The sequence below is a fragment of the Erinaceus europaeus genome, chromosome 3 (assembly GCF_950295315.1).
Source record: "Erinaceus europaeus chromosome 3, mEriEur2.1, whole genome shotgun sequence".
NCBI lineage: Eukaryota > Metazoa > Chordata > Mammalia > Eulipotyphla > Erinaceidae > Erinaceus > Erinaceus europaeus.
In genome coordinates, this window is record NC_080164.1 from 20,373,580 (window position 1) to 20,397,496 (window position 23,917).

Here is a 23,917-nt window from a genome sequence, read left to right on the forward strand (position 1 = left end):
ATCCTCATAAATGTTCAAGTTGAAAGAGAAGCCAAGGATATGAGCCCTTCCCTTGCAACAGAAGGTGATCAAGGAGAGAGAAGTGAGGTGTCCTTATCTGTCCACTCTGTCTCCATCTCCCTCATGGCTCCTGACTCAGAGTGGGCACTAAGTGAGCCCTAAATGCTTCTGTAGACAATGATGTTGAAAGGAGCCTGCAAGCCCTGAGAAAAAGTCTATCTCTACACATGGATCAGTAACCTAATTTCTCTAAGCCTATGTGAAATGGGGGACTGTTCATGAGATCGTTGTAGGATTGCTGGAAAGGTTATGTGAGAGATGGAGGCAAAGCCTGATATAAAGAAACAAACTCAAAACAACAACAAAAATACAACCTGACCTATAGTGCTAGCTTTTACAATTATCAGTAACTTATTTTACATCACCTAATGAATTCGTGAAAGAGAAGCAAGGGAGATGCCAAGTACCATAACTTCTAACTCAGGCTCTTTTCTCCTGCTGCAGAAAAGTGAAAATTTAGGGGCCAAGGCAGTAGTTCACATGCATTACAGTGCACAAGGACCTGGGTTCAAGACCCCAGTCCCCACCTGCAGGAGAAAAGCTTCACGAGTAGTGAAGTAGGGCTGCAGGTGTCTCTCTGTCTCTCTCCCTCTCTCTGTTTCCCCCTCCCCTCTCAATTTCTGTTTCTATCCAATAGTCAAAATAAATAAACTATTTTTAAAAAGAAAAGTGAAATTTTAAAACATTCCAATGCTATAGTGTTATCTAATATTTCATTTTTTATTTTAAGCAATTTTTTAAAATATTTATTCCCTTTTGTCACCCTTGTTGCTTTATTATAGTTTAATGTTGTTACTGATGTCGTCGTTGCTGGATAGGATAGAGAGAAATGGAGAGAGGAGGGGAAGACAGAGGGGGAGAGAAAGGTAGACACCTGCAGACCTGCTTCACCGCCTTTGAAGAGACTCCCTTGCAGGTGGGGAACCGGGGGCTTGAACTGGGATCCTTATGTTGGTCCTTGCACTTTGTGCCACATGTGCTTAACCTACTGCACTACCTCCCGACTCCCTATTTTTAATCAATTTTTAAATGCACTGTATCTTTGACTTTAAACTCTGTTTAAATTCTCAAGTATATTGCTTTTCTTTGAAGAGGAAGACAAGGGAAAATACTAATATCTAAGAATAATGATGCTTCAAACACACCATTTCTTTCTCTTAAGATACACCTTTTGGGTAAATATTTCCTATAGAAAGTATAGCACTTATTTAACAATAGGTGGAAACTATAAAGACCTAGCATTTCTATCAGTAGTAAAACTTCAATATGCCAAGTCATATGCATGGGCATCTTTCTGATGTCTTATTACCAAGGTGCCATCATTATCTGTAACACATTTTTGAATCAGGTCTTAAAACTTAATGTGTTTTTTATGCCTGAAGATAAGGCAAGATTGAGGGCTGGCAAGTTCCAGTAGTGCACAGGAGGCCACCAGTTGATCTTCATTGTCTAGGACAATTTCAAACTTTCATTATCCCTGAAAGGTATTACTCAGGACAACCTCCTCCTCATCACTTTGCTCTGTGAAAAGGTGACAAGCTGGGAGACAGACCACATTGGAGAGAATCAGGATTCCACTAGAAATCCATTTCTCATTTGGAAAGACACTGAAAGTGAACAAGAGTTAAAAGGCAATGCTTTTCTCTGGAAGTGAATGGTCAGTGAATTAAAAGTATAAGACTGAAAGGCTTGGCAGAAAAAAAAGTTAACTCAGACAGAGCAGAAGCTGCAGTCCCAAGAATCCCTAAGCTCTGTCTGCCATTTACGAATTTATCCCATCCATTCAAGATAATGTTTTCATTTGCAGTGCCCATCCAGTTACTCAATTCAGGAGGTCTCTCACCTTCTCAACTCCAGACTTCATCTGGTCAAGGCCCAGTTTATCAAGCAGGTTGCCAATGACAACCGCATCAAAAGAACCAAAGAGAGGAGAGCAAAGAGAAAGCACAGCATAAGATCCAATTTCTATGTCATTAAGTCTTTAGAGAGCCTCTGTCCTCCCCTCCTCTGTCCCAGCCCCAGGCACCTTCAGAGATGACCATCTCCTGCCGCCACCCAGTCCACTTTTATTAGTGATCCTATTGATTCCTTCTTCCCATTTTTAGGTTTTAAAATATAGGAAAAGGCCAGATGCCTAATCAAAAATGAAAGGGAAATGGGTTTCTCTGAAATTGATCAAATACAATTAAGACAGAATATCTAACTCATATACCTTTGATTAACCTTTATCTGGACAGAAATGATTTGTGATTAAGAATGAGGTGAGGTGACTAATTATATCATGAATCTACCTTCAAAGAAATTTCTTTCAGCACTAGAGAAAAGGCTGATGAAAAACAATCATGATTGTAATGGTGCCTCTTAAGAAGGTGTAATTAACCTGTAATACCAATTTTGGCCTCAACTAAAGCCCTGTAAAACAGTCCTTTTTCATTAACTTCAAGTTCAATTAGCATCAATATGGCATGTTCACCTAGGAGTAACAGTATCATCAAGACTGATCCTGCACTCTCAACTTCCCTTGGGGAGGGCTCAAGCCAGTCACGCAGCCTCCACGGCCTCCAATGGAAGACTTGGTGCACCCACTGCAGAGTGACTAGGGATCAGGGCTTCTGAAAGATGGATCTTTCATGAGATGCTCATGTTTTTAAGAAGGAAAGAGAATAAAAGGAAGAAGAGATAGAGGAAGGCAAGGGAAGAAGGCCTATTTTAACTGCACTGATCTGCTAGTCTGAATGTTTGATGAATTAATTCTTTTTTTTAAACAATTTATTTATTTATTTACTTAAGACAAAGACAGGTTAAGAAGGAAGGAGGATGAAGTAGGGCACTAAAGTAAAAATCTCTGGATTGAGGGCAAGGGCAGAAGTTCGGCTTCACTTGGAAGGGGAGGAGAGATGGGACACAGTCTTTTGGTGGGGGGAATGGTGTTTATGTACACTTCTATTAATTTGTAGTCATATAAATAACTACTTAATTAATATGAGAGGGGTAAAATAGATTGACTGTCTCAAAATTTTTAATGCACAGACCATAGGCTGAGTCTTTGATATACTGACTCTCTTAAAAGCCTATACCAGGGAGAACAGAAGCAGCTGGTGGTACAGCTATACACAAATACTGGCAAAGGACATAAATTATGGTGATGTTGTTAGATGTTGATAGAGCAAATACTAACAAAGATATTTTTCAAAGTTAACTGCCCAAAAATGTGATTATAGCAATAACTATCTATTGCCTTCTTAAACCCTAAGACTGTAGGAACCTCCAACTCCCTCTATAGAGCCTATATTTACCCAAGTCCTGGAACCTCTAGTGTGGGGATCATTTTCCTGCATGCTTCTCTCAATTCTACCAAATGATATTGAATCCACCGATCCCAACCTAATCAATGCAAGAAGTACCACCTCAGCATGCTTCACTTCAGACTCTGTCCAGAGACATCAGGCATGGAATATCAACCCTTCAGCCTCACTACTTGGGTGAGACCTTTCCTTTCATAGGATTCTATAATTCGATTTCAGGTGGTTCACTTCCTAGCAAAATCCCAAAACCTAGATATAGACCAGGTCCCCTGAGATATAGCATATGTTCACATGTATCCATAAATTAGGGAAAAATATATACCTGAAAGCAAAAGTATACATTACTCTCCAGTGAGTCAGTATCAAGTTCATAATGAAATAGTGTCTACTTAGACTTAAATACCCTCCTCACCTACTTCCTATTACACTTCCCTCATTCACTCCAAAGCCAACCTAATCAAAGTAAGGACTACAAAAGCTGAATAAGGGCAAGAGACTGGCATACTTTAATGATGACTCTTTAGTCATGACCAGGCTACCCCATCAGCTGGGGCCCTAGTCGGGGAGTCCTGAGATTCTTACACAGACATGATGGGCCTAGACCTCAAATAAATCCCTCCCCAATATTACCAGTCATCTCTATCAGGAACAACACAATAGACCCTTTGTGGGCCCCCATAGGCCTTGCCTTCAACATGGACCGACAATGGCAGAGAATGTTCCATCCTCTGAAGGGACACTGGATAACATACTGTATGCTACACCTGAGGAAGATGGGCCCTGAAATTGGGGCAGCTTGGAATGTGAGCTCAGATCTACAGGGATGCAGAGGTCACATAGGCTCCTAAGCTGAATATGGGCCCCAGATCACATCAAATCGATGGGGTTTATAGTCAACAATATTTATACCCCTTTCCCATATTTGGGAGCTACTCTCTTCCCTAATGCAGCTTTCTGGTCCTTTTTCTAGCCATGATATCATCTTTCCAGACAATAACTTGGATCCACCTGCATATCAGATTTCAGGCTCAGGGAAAAAAAAAAACTAGTATAGTCACAGGCCCTTTGGAAAATAACTAAAATATGTCTACTAGCTATCTACAAAATGGAGACCCCCCTCAACTCTTCATCTGCACTATTCCAGCCTTTAGGTTCATGATTAGTCAACAACGTGTTTGGCATTATATGTTAACTCTCTCTTTTCAGCCACCAGGTTCCAGATGTTACCATGATGCCAACAGGATTTCCCTGGACAGACAACCCCACCAATGTGTCCTACATCCCTGCTTCCCCAAAGCCCCACTCCACTAGGGAAAGAGAGAGACAGGCTGGGAGTATGGATCGACCTTTCAGTGCCCATGTTCAGCGGGAAAGCAATTACAGAAGCCAGACCTTCCACCTTCTGCATCCCATAATGACCCTGGGTCCATACTCCCAGAGGGATAAAGAATAGGAAAGCTATCAGGGGAGGGGAGGGGATACAGAGTTCTGATGGTGGTAACTGTGTGGAGTTGTGAGTTGTACCCCTCTTATCCTATGGTTTTATCAATGTTTCCTTTTTATAAATAAAAATAAATTTAAAAAGAAGGAAGGAGGAGATAGAGACAGGGAGCTGTAGCACTGCTTCACCACTTATGAAGCTTTGCCCCTGCAGGTGGTGACCTGGGGCTTGAGACCAGGTCCTTGAGCACTGTAATATGTGTGTTTAACTAGGTGCAGTACCACCAGGCCCCTGCCATACTCATCTTATGAAGTAAAATAATAGTTATATTTCTACTATCTTAGACTGAATTGGTTTAGTGTTCCAGGCATTCTCCAGAATTGTTCTAAATCAACAGAAAGTTACCTACAAACTCTGACCCACAGGGAAGTCAAGAGCCATATATGGATGTTTCTGTCCCTTCCATAACTCCAAAACCAAACAATGACGATGTGATTAATTCCCTGGTAAGCATTCCTCCTTTCCTTCTTGCTACAGAACCTCTACTTTGTTCAGGGTTGGAACATGTATGCATTTTAAGAAAACTGCCCTAGACCTAGGAAATTATTGCTAATTATTTTAAGCCAGTGATTCTCAAAGTATAGTCCCTATGCCAATAGAGTGCTTACTTGAAATAAGAGTTCTCAGGTCCCTCCTCAGACCTAATGAATCAATCCGGCAGTATCTGTTTCAATAATGCCTGCCCTTGATGCTGATGCACATTCAAGTTTGAGACTACAGTTATGCTGTTTCCTCTGGAAGACCTCCTGATTTAGGCATGGTTGTATGAGGCAGTTCCAGCACATGAGACACAAGGGGAAATCCACTGGGTGTCTTTGGGTAAGTTTTCAGTGTCTTACAAAGGAGCAAAAGTCATTCACTTGCCCCCTAATCAGCTGTTGTGGAAGTGCCTGGAGCTTATCCAGTCATCTTAAATCCTGGGGGAGGCATGAAGCCTGAAGCAGGGAGAATGGAAAGACAGAATAGACCTGAGCCCTAGAGTCCATCATGTGCTTTCTGTAAAATGGACTAACCCTGGAGCCACCCCAACTCCTGGCCTCTTATTATACAAGACAACAGCCTTTTATTGTTTAGTTACATTGATTTGGTCTTTGATCTTTGTAGTCAACATCATTTAAGCTGATTTCAGTGAGAATAAGCATGATTGGCGTACTAATAACATCTATGACTCACCTCCTAAGGGCTCAGTGCTTGATGATGGTTTCATGTGCATCACCTCCATTCATCTTCCCAGCTGGTCTCACCTCCTCAAGAGTGGAAACAACTCACACTCACCACTTCTCTGAAGGCTATAAACAGCATGTACTGTCTGATTTGAAAGTTCTTTGAGAGACCCTGGCCACTCAATTTTCCTTTCTTGCCCCAAGATGTAGATCTTAGAAAACAGAGATAGCTGGATCTGCCATGAAGCAGGCTGAGCATCAATTCACTCATATACTAGATTTCAGGGAAGGAGCAAAGGTAAGGAGAAGAAGAGATAAACTGCATGAAGTAGCAGCTGGCAGGTGTCAGTCGGGACTGGTCATCTGAGAGCCCTGGACACAGTGACTGTGCAGTGGACCAGGGGTCCAGGCCCACACACTGAGCTGGCCTTGGTTTTCATCCCTCACTTGTTAGCTTACTTCTCTTTCTTTATAACTCCTTTCCCTCAGCCCATATTTCCTAAAGGTGCAAAATTTACATTTTTTTACTTTTTTTTTTGCCACCAAGGTTATTGCTGCAACTTGGTTCCTGCATAATTCTACCACTCCCTATGGTCATTGTCCTAATAGCATATAAGAGACAGGCAGACTGACAGACAGACAGAGAGATGCACACACAGCTGTACACAGCTCCACCACTTTCGAAGAGCCCTCCCCCCACCAGCAGATTGTGAACTGGGGGCTTCAATCTGGTCCTTAAGTATGGTAACACATGGACTCTGCCACATAAACTACCACTTCACCCCGATACTTTAGTTTAAGGCAATTTCAATTTGGACCCTTTCAAATGATTTTTCTAGCACCTGTATTAGTGCCCTATACGTTGTCAGTACTTCTCTCAATGCCTGTCCACAATCACAATGAAAATCAGAAGCTGTAACAGCTATAACTATAGTATCCAAATGCCAGGCTCTATAGAAGATCAATGGAACATGCTCAGGATGTCCTGAAAAATAGTAAGTATAATGTTGTACTTGCCACCACTCTGCTTCATCCCATAGTCTACCAACTTAAAGATAAATAAAGATGTTAGAAGACAAGAGGATATCCCACCATAACAGATGGAGGAGAAAACAGAAAGGAGAAAAGAAAGAGGGACAAGGGGAATAAGTGGTGTGGTTAAGGAGGGAATGATATAATCACTACTGCATTATCCTTTTCCTCTACAGGATTCTAGAAACTATAATCAAATGAATTTTGTAAAATGATTTTTCCTTATAATATGGATGAGACTAAAATACATGCTTGAAACCAGCAGAAGATCTCTGTTTGGAAATTGAAACCCAGTAGGGAAAACAAATCTAAATCTACCATCTTACTATCATTATGATCTGAATCCCTCACACAAGCCCCCTGAGTCTCATATGAAACAGATTAAAACATCAATATTTTTCAGTGGAAAGATTAAGGGAAAATATCTATAATATTCCTGGCATGTACTAAGTGTCTTTCTCCTTCACCAGCTCTCTTTATCATTGCCTTATCGACTATTAAGTGTGATGCTCTCTGTGCCAAGAAGAGTTTAGAGTACCTTGCATATCTTTTTTATTACCTTTACCTATTTCTTAGGTAGATACAGTCATAAATCAAGAGGGGAGGGAGAAATAAGAGGAAGAGAGACAGAGAGACACCTGCTGCACTGCTTTACCACTCACACAGCTTTCCCCCTGCAGGTGGAGACCTGGATCCTTATGCACTGTAACGTGCTCTCAACCTGGTGTTCCACCAGTCGGCTCCAAGAGTTTAGAATAGCTAAAGAAATTGCCAGAGTTGTTTTTCTTTCTCTCCCTTTGAAAGGGAAGAAGTAAAGGTTTAAACCAAAGAAATATCAACATGAGTGCTGCACCTGCTGTTTGTACTACCTCAGTCCAAGCCACAGGTCCGAGTTTGGAAGCCATCCACCAGCTTTGAAAGCCCCACTGTACTGGATCACAGACTCTGCCGAGTTCCTTGCCTGTTGTTGAAAACCAATGCTTTCCTTAAGAAAAGTTGTACATCAAACAATGTGGCTGTCCATGGAGCTGAGAATTTAGCTCTTTAAACATTTCTTCCTATAAATACAAGTGGCTGCTTTCCTCTAGAGAAACCTTCTATCCTTTTATCTCTGAAGGACTGGCAAGGGTGCCAATGGGACTACTATATCTTCCAGTGATCATTCTTGATCACGTTAATCTCTTCCTGGCAATCTTCTGATCTGACAGAAACAAAGTTTCTTGTCTCCCTCAGTTTAGAAAGTGTCAAGGAGAAGGTAGAGCGGATCAGAGCAAATAACAGAAGACAAAAATCACCAGGGAGGAAGAGGAGAAGGGGGGCAAGAGGAAATTACTTTTAATACAGTTGCATAATCCATAATTTAGTAAGGTATTCAATCTTCTTATCAGCTAAAAAACAAAGTCACGTACAATAAAATTCTAAGTAAAGTGCATAATTTATGAGAAGTCTCTGTGCTGACAAGTCCTGAGTCCCCAGGCCTACCCCTGACTCTTTACATGAGTTCTAGTCCCCTATTTGCAACTGCCAGCAGGATGTTGCCGCCCTGGGTCTCCTCTCAGATCCTTGCGTGCAGACAGGACTCATTGCTTTCCTACTGACTGATCCTCTATGATTCTCATTGTTCAGGCAAAATGCTCTAGGAAAAGGTAGATTCCTCTCTCTTCTGCCTAGGCCTATAAAGTTTCTCTGGTGTCATCTTTTACTAATGCCATCCCAAGTTCCAAACCACACACACACACACCCACACACACGAATGCACACATAGACCAGATGACTGAGTACAGTCTCCGTGTTCCAATATGGTCTTTATACCGTTAGCAGTCTCGTCTTCCCACAAAGCTTCTCACACTGCTGGTGGCTATTTCTTGTGAGAAGGCTAAGTACTCTTGGTGGTTCCCTGCCATGCCATGATCTCATCTTGCCTATACAACTGTACTTTCCAACATAAAATTTTGTCTTCTAACAGAGAGGCATCCACAGAGCATACATTTCATATTAGGTATCACAGAAAAACTGGTTGATTTCATCAAACTGAATCTGACACCCCTTACTGCATACCCCATGCACCCTACCTGAATTTTTTTTCTCCTTTTTTCCTGACTATCCAAGCTCTGAACATCTGAACCCTCCCCACCCACAAAACCTCAGCTTCATGGTGAAGTTTCTACTTATCATCCCAATCACTGTTTTTTGTCCCAAGATAGTCTTTAAGTCCAAACTTCATGCTATTTCTAATTAAATAGCTACTGTGATCGAGAATTACACCCCAGAGTACTAATGTTACATTATAATTTTATTAGGTATCATTTGATCCTTTGAGTAGCCCTGTGTGATTAGAATCATCCCTGAACTTCACTTAAATGCAAGAGAGTTTAAATGAAGATCATAAAATTGATACTATCAAATCCTAAATTCCCAGCTTTTTCCTCTAATTCCCATATTTGAGGTCTTTTGTTTGACAGTTAAAGTCAGACACAGACCACATATTTCACCTACAGGCACACCTTATTTTACTGTACTTTCCCTTATTTTGATCCACAGATATTGTAAAATTTTAACAAATAGAAAATTTGCAACTTCCCTGTGTCAAATAAAATCACTGGCACCATTTTTCTTTTTCTTTTTTTAATATTATTATATTTTTTTTCTAAGAGTGGCTATTCAACTCATGCCTTTGGATCACACTTTGAAAATTCTTTCAACAATCCAAACTGTTTCATTACTATTCTAGCTGTTATAATGATCTGTGATCAGTGAATTGTGATGTCTCCATCACAATAGTTTGGGGACACCACGAGCCACACAAATCCAAGACAGCAAAATGAGTCAATAAACAGGTATGTTCTTACTGCCTCATCAACCAGAATGTCTTCATCTTCCTCTCCTCAAATCTCCATATTGCCTGAGACTCAATCACTGACATTAGGTCAGTGATTAACCCTGTAATGATCTCTAAGTGTTCAAGTAAAAAAGTAGAGTCTCTTGCCTGAAGTCAAGAGCTGGAAATGATTCAGCGTAGCGAGGAAGCCATGTGAAAAGCTAAGGCAGGCAGGAAGTTCTGCCTCCTATGCTTAACACTTAGTCAGGTTGTGAACACAGAGGGAAAGTTCCCAAAGGAAATTAAACATGCTGCTCCACAGAACACATGAATGAAACAGTCTGTGGCAGATATGGAGAAAGTTTTAGCGATCTGAACAGAAAAAGATTCTTGCCAAAATATTCTCAAATCTTTGACAATGCACTGGTCACCCAAGAGCAGAGCTCTGGTACAAGGGGATTCATACCCAGAACACTGCTTTAGGCAAAGAGCCTTCCCTAACTTTCTTCAATTCTATGAAGGCTGTGAGAAGTGAGGAAGCTGGGGGTCGGGTAGTGGCGCACCTGGTTGAGTGTATATGTTACAATACACAAGGACCCAGGTTCAAGCCCTCAGTTCCCACATGCAAGGGGAAAGCTCTGCAAGTGATTAAGCAGTGTTGCAGATGTCTCTCTCCCTCTCTATCACTCCCTTCCCTCTCAATTTCTGACTGTCTCTATCCAATAAAGATAATTTAAAAATAATAATAATAAAAAGAAGGGAGGATGCTGCAGAAGAAAAGTCTGCCATTAGCAGAGGCTGGCTCGTGCTGTGCAGAGGCAGAGGTCGTCTCCACACCGTCAAGGTGCAGGTGAGACACCAGTGCTGATGGAAACGCTGCAGCAAGTTCTCCAGGTCATGGTCAAGGTCATGATGAAGGTGGCTACAGCAGAGAACAGATGTTCCCTGTAGAGGGCATGGTCTTAGGAGGAGGAAGACGACAGCCAGGAATTTCACAGGCAGGGAGGAGAAGTCAAGTACAGGCTGGCTTTCTTGTCAGGGCCCAGCGCAGCTGGTGACTTGAAGCCAGTGCTCATTTACCACTCTGAAAATTCAAGGGTCCTTAAGAATGGTGATAAATCTATATTGTATGTGCTCTATAATGGCAAAAACAAAACCTGGAAGACAGTGCATCTGTTTATAACATGATTTGATAAATATTTTAAGCTAACTGTTCAGAAAAAAAGATTGTTTTCAAAATATTCACAATCATTGACAAGGCATTGGGCACCCAAGAACAGAGCTCTTGGTAGATATGTAGAAGGAAGTTCACATTGTTTTACATCTGGGAGTACAGCATCCACTCTGAGTCTATGCATCAGCAATTCATCCAAACTTTGTTACTTAATCAACACATTTCATAAGGCTAATGTTGCCACAGATAATAATTCTCCTCATGAGCCTAGGGGAAAGTCAGATGAAAACTTTCTGGAACAGATTCACCCACTATTCTATACACCATAAAGAACAATCACTAGTCACAGGAAGAGGTCAAAATAGCAACATTAACAGAAATTTGGAAGAAGTTGATTCCAACACATTTCGGTGAGTGTGAGGGGTGTGAGGTGTCAGTGGAGAAAGTAGTGCAGCAGACGTGGTGGAAATAACGCAGGGTCTAGAGTGAGCAGGGGAGGCTGAAGAGGTGACTGGGTGGCTGTCCACGCAGTTAAACTTGACCAGGTGAGGAGGCGCCTCTACGGATGAGCAAGGCAAGTCTGAGAGGGGACATACTCCTGGCCAAGATGCTGTCTGTGAGCACTGCTGACATGACAGCGAGGGTTTAGGCTGTGGCACAGACTGGGCTGATAAAGCAGCAGCAGCCAGGACTGAGAGTATTGATTCCAGTTTGAAAGACAGTCTGTTGTTGGTAAAATGCTGTCCAAGAGCCTCACGTGCTACAGAGAAATCTTCTGTGAAATGAAGCATCAATCAATGACAGAAACTTCACTGTTTTCGTTTCTGAAGAAACTGTCACACTTACCCCAACCTGCAGCAACCCCCACTCTAATCAGCCAGCACCATGAATCTGAGGTAGGACCCACTGCCAGCAAAAGCTATGACTGCTGAAGATACAGCGATATTGTTTTCAGCAATAGTGTTTTTCACGTAAGGCATGCACCTTGTTATCTCAGACACAATGGTTGTGCACACAGATTATAGTACATAAACATTATATGCACTGGGGGAAAAATCCATGTGACTTAATATATGCAGTAATCACTACACTTCAGTGATCAAGAACCAAATCCACAGCAGCCCTAAGGTATGCCTGCAGTGTCTTTTGCCCTACAGAACCCTACAAAGTGCTGAGCACATGAGGGGTGACTATGATTATTTGTAGAACGGAGAACTGAAGTTAAGGAAGGAGTCAATGAGCCATTTAAGAGTGAGAGAGTGAGTTTGTAAGACTCACACTGTGTTCACTGGGGCACAGGTTACTGAAGATGGAAAGGATCTGCTCAGTAGTCCTTTGCATAAGCAATGTTTTCACCCCTCATTATTTCTGTTATTCCCATTGATTCAGCAGATATTTACTGAGTATTTACTCTGTCTCTCATGCTAAGATAGGTGAGTCAAATTTTCTCTTATTCCTTAGCCCACCCACACCTGTCAATATAAAGCCTACTCAGAAAGGAAGAATAATTGTGTATGCAAGTGGGTAGACAAGTGTTTATCTGTCTATCTTTCTAGCTCTCACTTCTATCCACACAATTGGCCCCTAAGGGCTATTATGAGTAGAACAATGAAGCATAGTAGAACATCCTGAATACATTTATTATAACATAAAGAATATACCAAAATCACCAAAGTTTTCCACTGGACTATAAATGAAAATAAATTTCTTTCATCTTACTAAAGTCTGAGGTATACCACTTAGAGGTAAACAGCTCTTATACTCTGTTGGTTACTAAACATACAAGAATCAGAGGGGGTCGGGCGGTGGCGCAGTGGGTTAAGCGCACGTGGCGCAAAGCGCAGGGACCGGCGTAAGGATCCCGGTTCGAGCCCCCGGCTCCCCACCTGCAGGGGAGTCGCTTCACGGGCGGTGAAGCAGGTCTGCAGGTGTCTATCTTTCTCTCCCCCTCTCTCTGTCTTCCCCTCCTCTCTCCATTTCTCTCTGTCCTACCCAACAACAAGGCAACGACAACAATGGCAATAATAACCACAAGGAGGCTGCAACAACTAGGGCAACAAAAAGGGGGAAAAATGGCCTCCAGGAGCGGTGGATTCACAGTGCAGGCACCGAGGCCAGCAATAACCCTGGAGGAAAAAAAAGAAAAAAAAAAAAGAATCAGAAAAGGTTATTGTTTATCACTGCTCTGTGACATTCTAATTGACCCTGCAACTGTTTATAGAAATAGCATCTTCCCATTAATATCTCATCATCAGGAAAAGATAAAAACCACACAATTAAAAAATTATTTATTAAGTCATGAGAAAGACAGGAGAGAGAGAGGGAGAGAGCTCGACAGAGAGAGAAAGAGAGAGAGAGAGATTGAGAGAAGGAGAGAGAGTACAAACCAGACATGACTCTGGTACATGTGCTGCTGGGGATTGAACTTGGGACTTCAAGCTTGAGAGTCCAATGCTTTATCCACAGCGCCACCTCCCAGACCACAAAAGTCACACAATTTTAATAAGAAGAGGGTAACATTTAAAAACCACTTATTTGCTGTGATAAAATCTAAGACTCTGGGAGTCGGGCTATAGCGCAGCGGGTTAAGCGCAGGTGGCGCAAAGCACAAAGACCGGCATAAGGATCCCGGTTCGAACCCCGGCTCCCCACCTGCAGGGCAGTCGCTTCACAGGCGGTGAAGCAGGTCTGCAGGTGTCTATCTTTCTCTCCTCCTCTCTGTCTTCCCCTCCTCTCTCCATTTCTCTCTGTCCTATCCAACAACGACAACAACAATAATAACTACAACAATAAAACAACAAGGGCAACAAAAGGGAATAAATAAATAAAATAAATATTAAAAAAAAAATTTAAAAAAAAAACTAAGACTGAAAGTTTAGGTGATTTTCCAAGGTTGACACACAACTCTACATATCCTGAAAAGAAACTAATCCCACTGATGCCTGGTCCAACACTCCCTTCCCTCCTTCTACTGACTCAATTCACGTAGTTTTTCATATTCCCTAGTTAATTATAGAAATGTAGACTTTTCTACTATGGAAATAAAAGATCTTATAGTGGCTATCTTATGAATTTAGAAATAATCTCTATGACTTAACTGAAATTATTTGACATTAAAAATTCAATATTTAAAAGATTTGTTGGATCCCTATGGAATCTTTAGGTGATACACAATAGGATGGCACTAATTTTCTGATGCATTTTGCTCTTTGAATAAATGGGCTACTTTAGCCTGTAATATTGAAATATTTCTTTGGGGCCCTTCATTTGTTATGATAAATTGTTATTTTGCACATAGTTAGATTTTAGCAAAGATTATATAAAAAAGAAGTCACAAAAATAGAAGTAATCTAATTATAAAAAATCAGTATAAAACATAGCAAAGTAAAAGATAATAGATAGTATTTCCAGTGCTTTAACTGTGTGTCGAGTTCTATACTAAACTTTTATAAAACTACTTCAGCAAGAACAGAAAGGGAAACACAAAGTGAAACTTGGACTGGTTTTGGTATATTGCACCAAAGTAAAGGACTCTGGGTAGTGGAGGGAGGGAGGGAGGGAGGGCGAGAGCAAGTGGGGTGTGGGGGGAGAGCTCTGTGAATGATGGTGGCAAAAGGCCTAGGCTGGGGGTGAGAGTGTTCTGCAGACACCTATCATGCTGAGAGGAAAGATTTTACATGGCAGCAACTGTACTATAAACCATGAACTCTCCCCCCACACACACACCCCGCTAGAAAAATATTTCAGTTACTCCACATAAGAGCTCTATAACTCGAGCGGTACAAAAATTTCTGTTTTATAGGTAAGGATGTCAAGAGCAGGAAAATAAAATATTGTGTCAGTACCTTAAGAATTTTTAATTATTAGGTTCTGAAGTTGGCTACCAAATGCAAAACTGACCTTACTCTAGTTTCTTAATGCAATGCAATATTGTCTCCTTCCAGAAGTAAATGGGTTAACACTGTTCTTTATAAGCCACAAGGGAAAGAAAAAAGAAAGAAAGAAAAAAAAAAAAAAAAACACTTTTTTGAGCCTCCACTCTGAAAGGGACATTGCTGCTTCTGATGATAATTGAGCATGAGGTTGAGTAGAGAATTACGCTCCAGGCTGGGGGATTATACTTCTATCAGGATTTACACAGCTGGAGCAAGATAATTCTCCCTCCTTCTGTTTTAACAATAAAATGTCTTTAGCAAAATGGAAATAAGTGATACAAGTCAACATGCATATATAGAATATTTTTTATTTAATCAAAGGAAAGGACTTGTGGGTTGGAGGTCTTTCTCTGAAATAACACACCACACAGTATAGCGCTGATACAAAAAGCACAAACACAATTTGGTATTATCGAATGCTATCCAACATTCTTGTTACATATCAGAGGCCATTTACCTGTCATTCTATTTTGATTTTTCACATTTTCTGTTTTCTGAAATGTAAACATCATTGCTGGTGCTGACTCCTTAAAAGTGCTTATGATTTTCCAGAGGTTAGAACTTCATACAAATTAAACTTTACATCTAAATGATGTTTCTTCTCTAAATATTTAAGTACATAAATAATTTCCATCTATTCTTGGCTGTCATTTTAATCTATCTGATATTTACTGTTCTGAAGAGAAGAAAGGTCAGATATATCAACTCTGCATTTGGACTTCTTGACATTTTTCTCCTATGAGTTTCTTCAAAAATATAATATTGAAACTAACTCTAAGAAAGAAAGAAAGAAAGGAAAGGAAATATGGGAGAAGTGGAGAGAGTAAAGGCAAGAAGATTGCAGTCTCTAGGAGAAAGTAAAGGCAAGAAGATTGCAGTCTCTAGAGAGAGGGTGACCAGGGACAGCGAGACATGTATATTCAGTCAACCTTTGTGCCTTCCCCCTCAGCTGCACTTGTCAAACAGATGTGTGGGTACAGAGGAGTTGGAGCATGAAAGAAAAGGAAGGCTCTGTAGGGGGGGAAGAGGATGCATGACTTCGTGATCTATTTAGCATGACCTGTGGTCATACTTCCTGGGAGGGACTGAGACCATCTGGCCACTCCTGAGCTCCTGGTTCTTGATCTCTGCATGGAGTTCTCACATCTATATTCTTGTCTCAGAAAAGCAGGACAGGGTGGTAGTTTGGGGATTTTTTTAAATTCTTTTCTTTAGTTGCTGCTGCCTTTCCTAATTCTTTAATGCAGTGACACAAGATTTCCCTGGTCAGGAGTCTCACTGTGCCCTGGTGTGGTCAGACTAGAGGACAGAAACTTGTCATCATCTGCAGGCCACCCATGAGGAGGAGAGGGTGCTGGCAAAAAGCCCAGCACTAAGCACAGAGGGTGCTTGGAAACCAGAGTCTGTGAGGAAAAGTAAGTAGGGAGAGATGTTTCTTTCCTTCCAGCATTCATTCTGGTTCCTCTCTGTGCAGTGACTCATGCCCGTGGACGTTTGTTATGCTTCGCTCATGACCTGTAAGCCTCAGTCGGCCTATGCCTGGGTTTGCTTTGCCCACTGCTGACTGTCCAACACCTTACATAGGCGCTGCCTTAATGATACTGCTCAAACGCTTTATTTGCCAAATTAGCAATTTAAATGCAAAAGAAAAGAAAAACAAAGTTATACAGAGGAGGAGGGAAAAGATATGAAGTAGACAAAAGAAACTATTTGGACTGAGTGTAATTGATCTGTTAGAGACAGGAAAATACTTGGTGGCAAAGTGACAGTCACAGGTAAGAGCAAAATGCAGAAATTACAGATGTAACATTAAACAGGCCAGGGTTAAAGTATCAGAGCCATAAGAGACTGACATACTTTAACGATGACTCTTTAGTCACTATCAGACCACCCCATCAGCTGGGGCCCTAGTTGAGGAGTCCTGAGATTCCCAAACAGACACAATGGGCCTAAAGTTCGAATAAATCCCTCTCTCCATTGTTACCAGTCATCTATACCAGGAACAACAAAACAGACCCCTTTGTGGACCCCCATAGGACCTTGCCCTCAACTTTGATCAACAACAGTAGAGAATGTTCCGTCCTCTGGAGGGAGGCTGGACAACAAACTGTATGCTCCACCTGAGGAAGATGGATCCTGATATTGGGGCAGCTTAGAATGTTCCTACTCATGACCAGAGAATGTAAGGTCAGATCTACTGGGATGTAGAGGTCACATAGGCTCCTAAGCTGAATATGGGCCCCAGATCAGATCAAATGGATGGGGTTTATAGTCAAGAATATTTATACAACTTTCCCATATTTGGAAGCTACTCTCTTCCCTGATACAGCTTTCTTTTTTTTTTTTTAATATTTATTTATTCCCTTTTGTTGCCCTTGTTGTTTTATTGTTGTGGTTATTGTCATTGTTGTTGGATAGGACAGAGAGAAATTGAGAGAGGAGGGGGAAGACAGAGAGGGAGAGAAAGATAGACACCTGCAGACCTGCTTCACTGCTTGTGAAGCAACTCCCCTGCAGGTGGGGAGCCAGGGCTCGAACCAGGATCCTTCCTCCGCTCCTTGCACTTTGTGCCACCTGCGCTTAACCCGCTGTGCTACAGCCCGACTCCCTAGATCCAGCTTTCTAACCCTTTTTCCAGCCATGACATCATCTCCCCAAACAATAACTAGGATCCACCTGCATATAAGATTTCAAGCTCAGGGAAAAAAAAAAATAGTACAGCCACAGGCCCTTTGGAATATCACTAAAATATGCCTACTAGCTATCTACAAAATGGAGACACCCCCCCCCAACTCTTCATCTGTACTACTCCAACCTTTAGGTTCATTATTAGTCAACAATTTGTTTAGCTTTATATGTTAACTCTCTTTTCAGCCACCATGTTCCAGATACTAGCATGATGTCAACCAGACTTCCCTGGATAGACAACCCCACCAGTGTATCCTGGAGCTCCAATTCCCCAGAGCCCTTCCCCACTAGGGAAAGAGAGAGGCAGGCTGGGAGTATGGATCAACCTGTCAACACACATGTTCAGCAGGGAAGCAATTACAGAAGCCAGACCTTCCACCTTCTGTATCCCACAATGACCTTGGGTCCATACTCCCAGAGGGTTAATGAATAGGAAAGCTATCAAAGAGAAGGTATAGGATAAGTAGTTCTGGTGGTGGGAATTGTGTGAAGTTGTACCCCTCTTATCCTATGGTTTTGTCAGTGTTTCCTTTTTATAAATAATAATAATAATAATAAACAAATATCAGAGCCCTGAGCTGGGATATAGCTCCGTGGGTAGACTGCATGTCTTATCATGTGTGAGGACCTGAGCTTTGGCCCTAGTACCACATACAGGCATAGTGGATTGTACCAAGAGAGCTCCCTGGATAGTGATGTGGACAGTGTCATGGTGTCTCTCCTAACTCTATATTCTTATTTCCCTTTCTTTGTATCCCTTTCTAGACATTAAAAAAAATGACAAATTTGAGACAGAGAGGCTACTCAACAGTGCTGCACATATTATGTAAAAAAATAATAACAACAGATGTCAGAGACTTCACTACTAGCTTTGTGACATTGGCCAGTTACTGAGCCTCTCTAAGCCACCATTTATCTAGGAAATGGGGCTAATAGAAAGGAAGACTCATATGATAGTGATCCCCATCTCCAAGACATATTTAAGCAGATGAGGTGGCAGGGACTTTATTTGAAAAAATGAATGCAAATGTAGACAGGAGTCTAGGGAGAACTGCATCCAGTATCTGTGTAAGTCACTGACAACTAGACTGAGTGTCTTGTGACACAATTATCCCCTCTCTGGTATCTAAAACTTCTTTTCTCTTTTATTCTGTTTCTCTCCTTATTTTCAACAGTGCAATTCCAGCTACACTTTTCTTCATTGTACAGAGCACTTGAGGATCTCTGGCATTTCTTCCTCCTTCTCTTCTCCCTTCCTTTCACAGAGAGACTTCCTGAATGGCTGCATTTCACTTTGATTCCTCAGCAGCCCCTCTCATCTCCCTTCTGCTCATGCCTGCTTCCCAGAAGGCTCCTGGCAAACACACTGACTTCTCACTCAGTCTTTGGAACACACACCTCCCTTAGCACCTATGACACCATGTGATCCAGCAGGTTCTTTTTCTTCTTGTAAGAGATGTCTTTCTTGGGGCCTGCTGATGATGTCTTGGTAGAACACACATACTGGGGTTAGGCCCGCATACCTACCTATGGGGGGTGTTTCACAAGTTCTGCTGATGTCTCTACACTCTCTCTCCCTCTCCCTCTCTCTCTCCTTTCTCCTCTCTTTCTCTCTCTCCCTCTACCTCAACCTCTGTCAAAAGAAAATATGTAATAATAAAATGTCAGTCAGCAGTAGATTTATCATGTGCGCACCAAATCTAATAGCCCTGATGAGAAAAGAAAAAAAAATAAGAGAGAGAGAGAGAGAGAGAGAGAAAGAGAGAGAGAGAGAGAGTTTGTTTAATCTGGAGATGTCGCTCACTCCACCCCTCTGTCTCATAATGAACATTCTCAAATCCATGATGCAGTCTTCCTTCTTTCTTTCCTCGGGAAAATTCATCCATTCTCAGGAGCTAAACCACCAGGTTCAGGCACCACCAGTTTCTTCCTGGCCCTCTCAGCTGCTCCTTCTTCCATGTCCTAACAGATGAGTAGACCACCAGATGGATGTCCACTACAACTTCCATCATACAGACTCTCTCCCCCAAAGCAGACTTTCTCCTCACCATGTGGTCTATTTGCAGGGTCTTCAGTGTTCAAAGTCTCCAGGCCCAAACCACAGACATCTGACCTTTATGTTCCCCTTTGCCCCCACCTTATATCTGGAGATCTCTTGGCCTAAGTCTGAATCCCTCTCTTGAGCCAGTGCAATAAATTTTTGGAGCTCCAAATTAGTTTCCAACTCTCTCAGTGGTTCAGGACCCAAGATCACCCTATATTTCCCTGCAGTGAACATGTCATTAGCAAGTATCTTTTACTAGTCAAGAACTAAATACTAAGTAATTTATTCACTATCAGATGTAAATTCCTGACTCAATAAGCCAGATCCACCTTTAACTCAGTAACTAACTTACCACCCACTTCCTCAGTATCCAGACTCTTTACACTTCTCTGTTTTGGCTGCTGCTACTGCTGCAACTGCTACTGCTGCTGCTGCTACTGCTACTGCTGCTACTGCTACTACTGCTGCTGCTACTGCTCCTGCTGCTGCTGCTGCTACTGCTACTGCTACTGCTGCTACTGCTACTACTACTACTACTACTGCTACTGCTACTACTGCTGCTGCTGCTGCTACTACTACTGCTGCTGCTGCTACTGCTGCTGCTACTACTGCTGCTGCTGCTGCTGCTACTACTGCTGCTGCTGCTGCTGCTACTGCTGCTGCTGCTGCTGCTGCTACTGCTGCTGCTGCTGCTACTACTACTGCTGCTGCTGCTGCTGCTGTTACTGCTACTGCTGCTGCTGCTGCTGCTACTGCTGCTGCTACTGCTACTACTGCTACAGCTACTGCTGCTGCTGCTGCTGCTACTGCTACTACTACTATTACTACTACTACTGCTACTGCTACTACTACTGCTGCTGCTGCTACTGCTGCTGCTGCTACTGCTGCTGCTGCTACTGCTACTGCTGTTGCTGCTACTGCTGCTGCTGCTGCTGCTGCTGCTACTGCTACTGCTGCTGCTACTACTGCTGCTGCTGCTACTGCTGCTGCTGCTACTGCTGCTGCTACTGCTACTACTGCTACTACTACTGCTACTGCTACTGCTGCTGCTACTACTGCTACTGCTGCTGCTGCTACTGCTGCTGCTGCTGCTACTGCTACTACTACTATTACTACTCCTACTGCTACTGCTACTACTGCTGCTGCTGCTGCTGCCGCTGCCGCTGCCGCTGCCACTGCCACTGCCACTGCCACTACCACTACCACTACTACTACACACACACACTCACTCACTCTAATCTTCCTCCTCTGGACAGTAGGCATTTAATACTGTAGGCCCAAGTTAGGAGTTCCTTTCACTTCTCTTTTCTGGACGTAACTCTGTACTCTAAGACCCTATTCTCAAATTACCTCTTCCTGGAAGTTATGTTCTATCACAATCCCCAAAGAAAACCATCATTTTTAGAAGATAGTTTTTGACCTGACTCCCTACCAACAGGCAATAAGCTTATTCTTTCTCAAATTCCAGAGCTGTAAATTCCTTTCTCAGAGAAACTTCACCCCTCCCCTCATGCACTAAACAAGTGGAGCACATCAGCCTTTCACGGAGTGGGTTCTGAGATCTGGAGGTGAAACTGCCCCTCAACTACCCAGCATGAAAACCAACCTCCCCTGCCTGCCCTGAAGCTCTATAACCACTTGCACCATTTCTTCAACATTCAAGTGTTGCCCTTCATTCGAGTTATCTGTTAGCATGACGTATTTGCCTTTTCTTACCAACTAATTTCTTTATGCTTTTTTGCCTTATTCTAATATCTTATTTTTTTATTTTAAATATTTACTTATTTATTCCCTTTTGTTGCCCTTGTTTTTTATTGTTGTAGTTATTGATGTTGTTGTTGTTGGATAGGACAAAAAGAAATGGAGAGAGGAGGGGAAGACAGAGTGGGGGAGAGAAAGATAGACACCTGGAGACCTGCTTCACCACTTGTGAAGTGACTCCCCTGCAGGTAGGGAGCCGGGGCCTTGAACAGGGATCCTTATGCCGGTCCTTGTGCTTTGCGCCACGTGCACTTAACCCCGACTCCCTATCTTATTTTTCTTATATTTAACAGGACAGAAAGAAATTCAGAGGGGGTAGGTGGGGTAGAACAAGAGCTAGAAAGAGACATACCTGCATCTCTGCTTCATCCTTTCTATAGGTGTGGTCAGGGGGGTTTGAACCTGAGTCCTTACACACTATAATGTGTGCACTCAGCTGGGTGTGTCACTGCCTAGCCCCTCTCACCAACTACTTTTTGAATTCCTCCTAGGAGAAAAAGATTGTACTTCATTCAGTTTTGTAAGTGCTTAGAAAAAAAGAAAAAAACTGAACCAATGAATAAGCATTTTCTCAGGCAAAATACAAACCTATAGATTCTTTTTCTAGTATCTGTTTGTTGGACACCTTATATACAGATCTATACTGCTTCTCTGGAAATATGCCAATATTAAGGGTTATGATATCAAGGTGTGTCATAAAGGTGCTTGATAAATGCTTCCAAACATGATGGAATAGGAAGTACTAGACCAGGCTCTGTCATAAACAGCTGTAAAATGACAAAATATATGCAAAACATCCTCTTTCATTAGCAAAACAGTGTTATAAACCTTTAAAACAGAAAGAAATAAGGAAACCAAAATAGCATAGTAGCTCTAGTGTTGCTCTGGTTTTCTGCTTAGAGGAGTTTACCACATCCTGACATAGGAAGGAGGGGTCCAAATAGAAAAGAATGGTCTCACTGGCCTAAGGTAAGAGAGAGAGAGAAGTTTGGGAAGTCTGAAGCAACTTGAATTTCAGGGAGAAAATCAAAGAAAGGGCAGAAAATATATATTCCATAAAACTACATAGGTAGGGTGGGAGAGATAGCATAATGGTTATGGAAAGAAATTTTCATGCCTAAGGCTTCAAAGTCTCCGATTCAGTCCCCTGCACCACCATAAGCCAGAGCTGGTTAAAAAAAAAAAAAAATTACATAGGAAGTCCCTGGATTTAGTAATTCTGTAAGGACCAGTAAAGAACAGTTACCAAGTAAGGAATACCAGGGAACTGTACTGAATGACTTCTGAAGCTCACAAAGTATTGGTAAAAGTTTTTAAGTGCTTAATACTCAGAGTGGAGAACCTCAACAAACACTCGGTTAATCTGATGGAGATGACAGAAGGACCAGTCCTTCAGACTAAACTCATGCAAGGGTGGAGGGGACTCAACAAACTTTGGTGAAAGGATGCTGGTCTTTTGGTTGTGAATGTGGTGTAGCCTCAGATACTGAAAAGATACTGGATTATACTTCAAAAAATTTTAGTCTTATAAACTATAGTCACCTCAAAATTAATAAAAAAAAATATATGAAGACATTAAGAGAAGAGTAAAAGTACGCTTCTAACACAAACTGGCTGTAGTCCATGGGAGACTCAGCTTCATGGACAAGTAAAAGAACTCCCTTATAACAAAATTTGATTGTCTTTTGAAGCAAATTGAACAAGGTCTACATTCAACAATGTAATGTTTTACCGGGATAGCCTGAGGGTGCTTCTTCCTGAGCAAGTGCTCTCTGGGTTGAAGAGAACTCCACTGGAGCCAACCTAGGCTGCTGTGTGGGAAAGGGATCAGGAACTCGTGCTGGGCTAGTGTGGCAGGAGAGAGACTCTGGGACTTTCAGAGCCGGAAGACAATCCAATGTGTGTTTAATCAGAAGAGAATCTGTATTTATACACGCCAAGAAGGAAATAATAGGGTGGAAAACAGGATGTGACATAAGGATGGAGCAAAAAGAGAGTGCAAACCAGTGGGGATTAAATGGTGGAAAACAGGGTCTGACTAGGAAAGGGGGCGGAGCAAAATGAGAGTGCGAACCAGTGGGATTACTGCAGGCAGGGCGGTTCTCAGGTAAAGCAGTGATTATGTAAATAGACCACAGCATTAAGCAATGCAACAGAAGGGGTCTTAGAAGCAGAAATAGAAACAGACCAAAAATGTTTATAATAATTTTATTAGAATTAAGGAATTAAATATTTCACAACAGTCGATGTATACTGAGTTTTTATTTTGTACAAGACACTGTTGTGCTAAGAGTATTATAACTTTTAGTCTGTCTAAGTACAGCCTTCCCCAAGGAAGTGATCTCTTTATATTATTCTGAGGAAGGTTAAGTAACTTCCCCATTATCAGCCCAGTTTCTATTTATTACGGTTAAGATCTGAAGTTAGTGACTGTGC

At 41.9% G+C, this 23,917-nt stretch overlaps 1 protein-coding gene across 1 annotated transcript in view; it reads right to left on the reverse strand.

Annotated features, from left to right (window-relative positions):
- ALK (ALK receptor tyrosine kinase) overlaps positions 1–23,917 on the reverse strand; it is a 739,964-nt gene that overhangs the window by 689,600 nt on the left and 26,447 nt on the right. The window lies entirely within an intron of this gene.